Raw genomic sequence first — 11,193 nt, 5'->3', positions numbered from 1 at the left:
TGTTTGGTAATGTAGTTTCTTTTGTTCAATGTTAAGATTTATCGTATACCATCGTATGTATTGTAATATATATTTTTATTATATATTTATATAATTATATGTATAAATCGTTTAAAAATTGAGATATAAAAATCACGGTGGAAATTCAATGATAATAAAATAAATCCGTCCCGAAGGATAAAATATAAGTTATGTAATGAAAAGCTCGTAAACCAGGCAAATATGAATCTCTGCCAGAGAAATAATTCAATTTTCAGAGGATATAAAAATTATTCTGTCGACGAAATGAAGGGAACGTGTAGGAATGTTCTGTCGAAGATTACTCGATGCAGGGGCATGTAATAGAGGCATCGCGACGCATTCTTGGCGAGGAAATTATCGCGATGCACGACAGATGCGTGTTGAAACATATCCTGCATCTGGTACAGAGGAATGCATGCAATAAATCATACGTGTTGCAACTAGGATTTTCACTTATCGTTAGAATGCAGTGATAATCTTCGTGCATTATATGGAGGATATTCCCACGAGGATGTTTACTTCCAAGCAAATTCATTTATATTGTTAGAAATAAGAATCGTGATTAGAATGTGTATTTTTATGCAAATTCATATTTTTAATAATATAATTAAAAAAGGTAGTCTCGGTAGAAAATCGTTTTACCTGTAAATATTATGGAAAGCACAATACTTTGAATATTTTATGTATTTTTTCATATTACATGTATTCTGTGCAATTATACTTTCAAATTCATATAAATGCTTATAACATACTTAATGAAATATAAATTAATTTTGTCTCCATAACATTCTTTTCAATGTCTAACATTCTTATCGATAGTTATTATAAATTAAATTATACAATGCGAATGATTAGATACACTGAAATAATCATATTTAACAATAATGTTAATAATAAAAGTAATACGTAACAATAATTTCTAACACAGCGTACACATATTAAAAATTAATTATAGCGAATAAGAATACATATTATATAATATATTTACATATTATTATATATTATATATAATAATATATTATATAAGAAAAAATGTTAATGAAATACATTAATTATATTAATATAATTAATGAAAACGAAAACAAACTAATTGCAAAGGGCAAGGGCAATAGTATTCGTGTTCGTTCGATTTGCTTCCCGCGGTTTCCCCACTACATTGCTTATTTCGTGACCGATTTGTGACGCAGTTTAGTGTCGAAAGTCGTACGGCGAGACGTGTTACTTTACTAGACGTGTGTAACCTATATATTATACGTATGTAATCTATATAATTCTTAAATATTCACTTTTGCTGTTATTCTGTTACCGTTCGTACACTGTTGTTAGCTTCGTTTGTTTAATATACGTTTCGTATTTCATAATTTAGTAATTGTTATAATCTGTGATGTTTTGTGGGCAATTTAATTTATTCGTATCTCTCGACTCGTTCATTTGGTTAATTACCGGTAGTTTACGCGTATTATGAGGTTACAAAACAAAATTTGAGCTGGGTTGCTGCTTCGTTTTAACATAATTGGTTCCGCATATATATTTATCTCGTAGTTTTGATTTCCTTTGGTTGGTTAATTGCGCGAATGTTTTAAAAGAACTCTACGCCGACGCCATGTTGGTTAACGAATTCTACGATGGCCTACCATGGATTTTCGATTTATTGCAATGAAAGCAATGGTATGTATACGTTTGTATCGTCTTTTTATTGAATAATTGATAATATTTAGTTATTATACCATTGATATATAGTCGATAATAATATACGTTCATATATATTGCTGTATGCAGTATATATGTAACGTTCTTAAAGATTTTGTAATTGCGTTATTTTTGCCTTAATTGTAATATTCTATGTTTTCTTCAAGATTGTTCACAACTCCTATTCTCTCTTCCTACACGGAGTCCGATTGATTGTTCACGATAACAATCTTCGTGGCATCGTCTTCAGTGATTTCTTCTGGCCTACTCCAGTATCGATGACAACGTTCTTCGCATATAATGGTGAGTCACGTCGTTTCTGTTCCTCCGATCACTCAATCATGTCATAGGATGAAAGGTCCAAATCGACACGGATGACTGGTTGTGTTACGTAGAATTGTTGGCGAACATAATGACCACGAGTCTTTATCATACTCGTGAGTGGTAACGTTCCTCTTTTTGTGTTTTAATTGTCAATTTAGGATAGTTCGTCGCGTTTTTTTTTTTCATTTGTAATATGATATCAACGATTAATATCAGTATAATATTGATCATAATATTACTAATTAGCATTGGTAAATAATTTAAATAACTATGATTGAGAATGTATTCACTACAGTTATTTATAGAATCAGATACAGTTATTTGTTCAAATTAAATATTCGTATGAATAAACAAGTATGAATAAATAACATATACATATTCAAATAATTAAGTAATGTTAGAATGCGTTTATTTGAATATTTCGACTTCATTGTTGTAAAAATTTTAATTATTACAGAGCAATAGTAATTACCGTAACGCTGTAATAATAATTAACTTTTCATCCTACTTTCTGCTTTATGAAATTCATATTTAGCATTTTCATATCTGGTATAATCTCAGTAGAATTTAAAATTTGAAATATGAAGGTATTAAAACTGAATGTTATTCGCCAGAACGAAATGTATCAGATTTCATATGCAAGAGATATGTCGCCATCAGCAGGTTTCAGAATCAACACAAATTTTCGATGTTGTTGTTTTCACAGCTTTGTTTTGATAAAGAAATCATCTAGGACTATTAATACAGTCAATTATTACATACACTGAGTTTTAGTCTGTCTTTCAATAAGCGTGCTCTTTCTCGGTAATTTATGAAGTTATTAAAGTAGAGTATCGAGCCATTTCTTGAAATAAAATCTGTAAGTACAAAATGGAAAAGCTTCAAAGTAAAAAAGTTTAGTCTATTTGATACAAGATATATAAGTATATTAATCATTTTTTTAATAAGTAATATTTTTTAAATTTTTGTTCATACACGAATTTCTGTCGGATTCATATTAAGACTTAGTGTTGCGATATTCTGTCATGGTTTCTAAAATTATTTTGTCAGTTAGTGTCACAATATACTAAGTATTCTTCCACTAGAATTGTGGAAGTATGTTGCTCTTTTTCAGATCATTTGAGATAGATAAAAGAGGTGCATAAAGAAGATTCTATGCCATTAGAATGACGAAGAGAAGGTTAGGAAGATGAAAGGTTGGAAAGAAAGGGGAAGAAAGGGAAGAAAAGTGTAGAGGAAGTAAGAAAGGTAGGAGTCGGAAGAGAAATAAAGGAAAGGTAAAGGACATACGTAATTAATTCAGTCCAATTATGTATTTCAGAAACTGTTACGACCGTTCGCGGAGAGACGCGGCCGCTAGGAGATCGCGTCAACGAGAGTTCCCGTTACGATTATGTTAATCGACGCCGCGAAATAGTCGTTCCCCTGTTTCGGTTAGGATAACAGAGGTGGTTTAATGAATGTAACACTGTATTAACAGGTTAACATAGTACAATATATTTTACAATAATATGATGAAGATGTTACAGAAATTTGACTCGACTTTGATCTCTAGATAAATTCGTTGGCTATTGGTCTGATATGTCGAAGTGTCGCGTTTGACTCGTCAGAAGGAACTGCCCGCCCTTCGATTATTTTCATCTTTTCTGGAAGGCGACCCCCACTACGTTCGGATCACGCCACATTCTTTTACGCGAGGTAAAATAACGGCCACGAGTCGACGTTTCTGGAGATCGCCCTGCTTAATGAACCGTGCGCTTGCCACTACAATGTTTGTTTGCCGGGCAGCCGCGACGATCCGTCTGCGACGTTGTAGGACCGCGAGCGACGGTTAGAAAATACAGCCCGTGGTAAGCCTCGTGGCGTAACAGAAACCATAGTAAGATGAATGAAAGAGTATTCGAATTTTGTATAATATTCTATACAATATCCTATTACTTTGTCGTGATTACGAATTTATACAAGTAAGTTTTGAAAATCATTCAATCTTTAATAGGTAGGTTAAATTACATTTATACATTTAGATGGAATTTTTTAAACTCAAGTTTAATTTACAGTTAGACATATGCTTTTGAGGTAAATTAGATTTATAATTAGGTTAATAGGAAAACACAATAGCGCTTAAATATGTATATATATCAGTATTTAAGAAAAATATATAATGGTTAATATATTTTACTTAAATGTATACATAATGTAGAATATAAATACACATACATGTATATATAATATTTATATAAATAAAGTAGGCGTAATTCTTTGTGGAATGCTTTTCACCTTTATTTTTTACATTATCAATTATTTTACTCTTTCATGGCAGTTAAAGTATACATTATTGATACATGTACCAAATAGCTTCATTTAGAATTACAAAGTTAGTATAAGATTTACTAATTGTATTGCTAAATTTAGTTCTCAGTGTTGGTCTTTTTCTTTAAGTTCCTTTTGTTGTTTGTTGTTTGTTTCTTTTTTGTACAATGATCAAAGCTTGAAGTTTTGTTACAAAGATAATTTATTTAAAAATTAATTAATTTTTGCCTAAAGAGACAGAGGCCATCTAGATGGAACGTGGTTAGGAAAGGACTTTGTTTTTCTACCGTAAATCGATAATGTTAGAAGTGACACTAAAATGATATTGGTTAGCGCTGGAATCTGTTGGGTAAAAAATGTATTGGATGATAGATGTGTTCACTAAATATCATGTATACCAAAAATCTTCTGTAGATATCTAAGGAAGTTATTCTTGTGAGGTATAAATAGGTAAGATTCTTCTAACCTACTATTGGTAATGATACTTTCTACATGACTCATATCTTGTTTTGTTGCATTTAAGCATTTCATTCAAGTTTTATCTTTTTTCAAAAAGGAACAGTTATTACAATTATTAATTTTTCTTATAGTTATGTTTTATTTATTTAGGAAATTTGTTTGACCATTAACAAATTACCCTCCTATGGAAATATCACTAAGTTCCATGTTCACAGTGTAAATCAATAAATTTCCTTATCGGTAAGACGTGTTTGAATGTACCATCAAAAATTTCCTTGGTTCACTGCTATTGCATTTTATCTACATATTTATGATAATAGTATAAAGCAAGTATAAAGCTAATTATTATTTTGTAATAAATAACGAAACTATGAAATATTACGTTTTATTCGTATTTCTTAATCTTCGCAACAATTTCCAATTCGTATCCAATTTTCTTTCTTCCAGAAAACTTTTATGCTCCGTGAACCTATTCTGAACAATTTCTAGAATTATCCAAAACTTCCATATCTACATACATTTTCTTATCGTAAATCTCACTTCATCTACCCTCAACTTTGCTTATTTCCTTTATATTGTATAATTTTTATTTGTACCCACATTGGTGATAGCTATGAAGCAAACTAATAAAAATTGAAGGTTCTTTCAAACATCGTTGTTAGTAGAATTACAGTTAAGAAAAGGTAAAGAACAGGAATTGAAAAAGATATAAGGCGATGTAAAGTAAGCTATATATCCTAACTAGTTTCTGAAAATCCTAATAAATATTTAAACTCAAGTATCTCGAAACCAGTAGATTCTCCAGCAAGTCTGGCATTTTACCGTGAATTTTAACCCTTGTTTTCTATCGATGGACTACACTTGCGTACACGTTCCCTTCACGTACGTTGGTCGGTAACACAGATAGCATTGTAATGTCCTATTTTAACCAACCACCGGCTGCTGGAGAATTCGAACGTTTCCGGAATAATCCACGATTCGGATGCCAAGCAATTCTTCGTCGAGTGTCTCTTTCGTCTTCTAACTTTCATTCGATTATCCTTGTCTTCGAGCACACGTGCATGTATATATTTTTTTGCTAGTGGGCACGTCCACGGAGCGCTCAAGCCGTGGAGCACATGGCTTGAAGAATCACGTTCCGCAATCGGGTGAAGGGTTGAAATTTTCAAGGAATGGGAATAAAAAGTGAAAGTCGCGATTTAGATGCAACCTCACGCGTGAGTCCATGCGAAGCCTGCTGATTATGGCGTTATATCGAGATAGGTTCTATAAAATTTTAAATCCATCGTAAAGGAAGATAGTTAGGCTGTTAGTATTTTAAGCAGAGAATGTTGGGATTAAAGATAATTCATTTAACATATCTATACAATTTATTCGTCCCTTTGTTTGTGCATTTAAAAATTGTAATTGATAATTCTTCTTGAAATACATCGATCCCCGAAAGTTATAAACTTTTGCTCCTAGTTGATTTTACGAGTACGTTATTTCAAGCAGTTATAATACCTCTGATTCATTCCACATAAATGTTACGATTCGCACAATGATTTAGATGTCGATTTCCGAAATCATTTGGCAAAGTATGGGTAAAGCACCATCATAAAAGCAAAGTTATTCGTTTCAAATGGAACAGAACATGCACACCCCGATTGCACAGCAGCCTTGCGACCATTCGTTCCTTTTAAAATAAACGCGAATGATGCAAACACTGTTGGATCCCTCTATTAATCGCCCATCAATGGCAAAAACTGCTGCCCCTTACGATCGCGTCAATGCACGCCTCAATTTACAATTAATCAATCTGCGGCGGCTAAACAACCCTCGATGCGTGACTTCAAAGACTGCTGACACCGTGCGCGATAAATCATCACCGGTTGCCGATTTCGGGTTCGAAAATGTTTTACGATCGAACAGATGCCGAAATATCGCTGTGGCATAATAACATGCCCCGCGTTTATTTGCTGCCGTCGAATAAACACACCGTCACAGATCCGTGATCGTTTTCACCATTGCCCCAACTTAATTGTCGGCATTACATTTATTCCAGTGAAAATATTTCACTGGTTTGGCATCGGTTCGTCGTGATTCGGGAATACCTATATATTTGGTAGTCACAGCGTATGTTTTCGTCACGCGGATCTGCGCGGCCATTAACCACCCCCGAACGCTCATCTAAATGCCGTCAGTTAACCCCCTCGTTTAACGATACTTACATTAACCGAACCGTGTTTATAACGCCGGACGTGCTGGAATGCCTGTGCCGTTTTTGACGTAGGGCACGTGCGCGTGATTAATTAACGCAGTTGCTTTAAATGACGAGTTTCGCCTTCGTTTCGAGCTGTGACATCCCGATGATCGATGGATGCTCTTTAAGCTCGAATCTTAAGGGCACTTTTAATTCTTATACGTTAGGTTTGTGAAGCTTCTCGCTAGATTTTTTTCTAAAAGAGTTTGAAACAGGTGTTGCGTCCTCGATGCTGATAAAATTCCCGTCAGCGTGCGGTAAGCTTGGCTAAGGTCGTAAATCATCTTTTAAATTGTCGAGTCTACCTTATCCTTTAGTGGAATACATCGTTTATCAATAGTATCTAAAGTGTATAAAATTTTTGAACTCGGTGTCAAAATCGTGGTTTCACGTGACTTTTGGAGTGAATAATAATATTAAAAATATCTGCTTCAAAATTGATATAGAAATCGACAAATTCTACATACGAACAAAGATTAATTTGATATTTATTTTAATTCCGACGCTATTTATATAGGAACATCTATATGCCGTTATCTGTTATTAATTTACTTATATGTATAATTGATTATCAAAAGTAATTAAATTCCGTAATCGAGGGATGTGAAATTCGGCGTACTGATGTGCAATTTTCGCAACACGTTAATCAGACAGTAAAAACAGAATAATTTGAGTGTATAAAGAAAGCTGTTATTAAATAAATTTGCAATACTTTAATACGTCTTTCTCTAAAATATTATATCAGGTAAAATACAGGATATTTCATTACGAAAATGGGATAACGAGCTCGCAAGGTCGAATATTATATATATACATATATTAAAGTAGATATTAACTATAAACTGTGAAGTATAGAATACGTCAATTAGTGCAATTAATTATTCGTAGTTCGAAACTTCCAGATAGCGGTGCAGTAGCTAGTGTAGTAGTAAATTAGCAGAAGTGAATAGCAATTCAATCTCTAAATTATAACTAAACGGAGTTAACTCGATTACATTTGTTAGTCAAGAGATAATTAGTTTCTGTTTGATGTATTAGCCTGTCAAATAGCCTACACGTAAATAAATAAGGAGGGAACGTTCAATAGCATATTAATCTGCATTCATATCGCGGTAACTTTACAAATCCACTCTTCATCAAACAATGATTATTTCACAATTGCCATTGTGTCGTTTAATACGAAATTATTCCAGGACCATTCAGTATCCAATTTCAGAATTAATTTTTATATTTCAATCATAATTCGATCCTTATTTAATCGATTTTCAGCTACAAGAAAAATATAACCAACAGCAAGACCTTGGAAATTTTAATACCTTTTCCTTATAGAATTCAAATTATAAATTGAATAAATAGGCAAAGTTTTGAGGTGGTAGGACGTGCAAGGTGCCAAAGAAATACTCGGCGTTTTATTTAATAGTGTGTTTATTAATTCGACTAATGACTTCGTTACAAGTCCCGACTCGCGATTCGTGGGGACGACAATTTATTCGATTCTTCGCTTACGACGCTCGTTTACGATTCTCTATCACGACTGATCTCTTAATCCCTTTCTTTTCTTTTTGTCACCTCTCGATATCCCCACTACGCACGCGTTCGTTGTACTTCTTCAGAGTATTTGGTGGAAGGACAGTAGGGATATCGATGGCTCATTAGGCCTGTAGGCACTTACGCTTTATCGCGGTTTTGCTTATGTTTCGTCGGTCTTTCGTAAACAGTCTGTCAACAGTGGCACGTACCGACGAACCGTTGGAAAAAGAGTTAATCTTTGCTGTCGAGTACCGCTACAGTTCCAAGCTTTTACAATAATTGATAACGTTAATTTCCTCGATGTCCAAAGAATGTTTAGTAAATGGACATCTCAACGAACGATCTTCGGGAAAGTTTCATCCTTCTTCTGCAATTTTTCTTTTCTTATTCTCTACTTCTAAGAAGATTCCACTATGGCTATGGTCAAAGGTAGTAGGAAGAAATAAGAACTCTGGGCGTTCAAGAATTATTTGATATTTATGTCATTATTTCTCATTCGCGTTTAGTCGTTTACTATCAGTGCATTGAATGCAAATTACGCGTCCTCGAGTAACACAGGTTGCCACTTACCTGTGGAAAATTAATCGAACTATTCGCAACTACATCGGTTTTCAATTAATTTTCCCGCGCTATCGGCGTCGATTGCTACAAAGGCGACAACCGGGACGGGATGCATGCATTTGACAGGATGTCGGCTAATCGCTTTCCTCAAATCTCGCCTTTAGTCTGCCACGCCACTCACCTGTCTCTTCCGCGATCCTGCGTGTTTCACGCGTGTACAAGCTTTCAGCCCCTTCTCTGGGACAAGAGGGTAACCCTGGCAGTCAAAACGCCCAGGGTAATAGGAATCCTAGTTAGACACTTTGATTTCCTATCAACACGTTAGTTTCGCGTACGCAACTGTGATATTTCCAATACGTTCTCTTACGTGATATTTCAAAAAAATATTTCCAATATTTCAAAGAGTTGCTCTGTGCAGTTTAGCGCTTGAAATTTAAAATTCTCTGAATTTTCTTCGCGCTAGTCACTCAGACTTATTTTTTCCTTTCCCATACAGAGATTTCTAATTGTTCTTTTTGCATTTGAAACAAATAAATGGAAATGAACGTTGCTCTTATACGCTTAACAGTCGAAGCAGTGCAAGTTTGTACAAAGGAGTGGAGGGCAAAAAGACGCAAGCATGCAAGGTAGAATTCGAAGAAACTGAGGTGTTGGTGGGATTCCACGGATGAAGGAAAAGGGACCGATTGTGCTGCTAGTAACAATTGATTAAACATGCTCCCAGTTCGAGCGAATTCAGCCCCGCCGATCGAATTTCCTATTCGACATCGAATGGAAAATAGCCCTCGCGGTGACGTTCACCTCTGGCACGCTGGTACAATCGTGTCTCAACGGATCTGGTTAGCTGGAATCGGATGGTCCAGATAGTCCGATCGCTACTGGAATTCGGACTACGGGGGTGAGCCAAAACGCACAGTCGAAATTCAATACCCTTAATGGAAGGGTCAGGTATCGTCGAGGGCGATTCCGGGGGTACGAAGTATGTATCCGCGAAAAGTATTTCCGCACAGATTGAATTAATTGAACTAATGAAGAGGAGTCTACTATCTGCCTCTATTCTACAAATGGGATACGAATTGTGCAAATGGATACTGACGACGCGAACCTTGCCTGTCGCGATTCGACTCCAGGATTTTCTGATTATCTGGATTTTCGTATTCGCGACTGAATGAAAATTTGAACGTATCCTATAGCGTTCGTTCAGGGACAAATTCAAATGAAATTGAAAAATGTAATCGGTACTTGGAAACTTCATTGGTATCAAACTTGATTCCAAAATTCTCGTGCTTTGACGATGATTCGAGGGCATTTTTGCGAATCGATGTGTCTTTAAATCCGAATTTATATTCAGAGTCTCAGGTAAGATCGTATTATCTTTAATGGTGGTAAATAGAATAGCCAGAGAAAGTCAGTTTCTTGATTATTTTTTCAAGTTTAAGCGCGAACATTTGTTAAACACGCTGGTAAATGTTTGAACATTATAAATTGTAAGTATATCTTTTGGAACGATCCACGTTTTCAGCGTCGTTGTGCCACTTAGTCACGAACTATATTACGCATTAGACGCTATTAGTTCTCGCGATTTTTCTTCAACAAGCAAGCTGTCGGTTGAAAAGAGAAACTCTCGAGGCAGAGCGAGTATTCTCGGTAGAGAACTCTAGAACCAGAGTGAGTTTCTCTTTTCAACCGATAGCTTGCTTGCTCACGCTTTGCCTAATTATCTCGCTCGAAGAGAGAATGTTTCGTTTTAGTGCGTTCACGTAGGCCGTGCTTCACGAATAGAGGCAGGCATTACGCGTCTGAGCTCCTTAAGTTGCAACGAGCATCCCTGTCATAAGTCGAGAGAAACGAGATTTTCGCGCGAAACCTGTCGGCTTGGAACGGTTTTAATTCTGTTTTACGCTTCCTAACGAGCACACTGTTAAACGACCATTGGATTATTTTAAGCCACACGAGAAATTTGATTCCTCTTACACGATCCTTCTTTAACGCCAGAAGGCGACAGATGAATTCCCTCAAGTTTCTGTCTGCTCTTGTTCGAGGAACGAAAGGATAAG

The 11,193-nt window shown here is 35.2% G+C and overlaps 1 long non-coding RNA gene across 1 annotated transcript in view; it reads left to right on the top strand.

Annotated features, from left to right (window-relative positions):
- Positions 1 to 1,207: 1,207 nt before the first annotated feature.
- The window catches only part of LOC126873313 (uncharacterized), a 245,898-nt gene continuing 235,912 nt past the window's right edge, over positions 1,208 to 11,193 (top strand). Inside the window, exons 1-3 of the long non-coding RNA XR_007692365.1 lie at positions 1,208 to 1,275; positions 1,608 to 1,689; positions 1,878 to 2,013. This is a non-coding gene — a long non-coding RNA (uncharacterized LOC126873313). The remainder of the gene's footprint in view (positions 1,276 to 1,607; positions 1,690 to 1,877; positions 2,014 to 11,193) is intronic.

The sequence above is a fragment of the Bombus huntii genome, chromosome 14 (assembly GCF_024542735.1).
Source record: "Bombus huntii isolate Logan2020A chromosome 14, iyBomHunt1.1, whole genome shotgun sequence".
Taxonomy (NCBI): Eukaryota; Metazoa; Arthropoda; class Insecta; order Hymenoptera; family Apidae; genus Bombus; species Bombus huntii.
The sequence above is the reverse complement of the archived record's forward strand: the minus strand, read 5'-3'. Positions and strand labels throughout refer to the sequence as shown.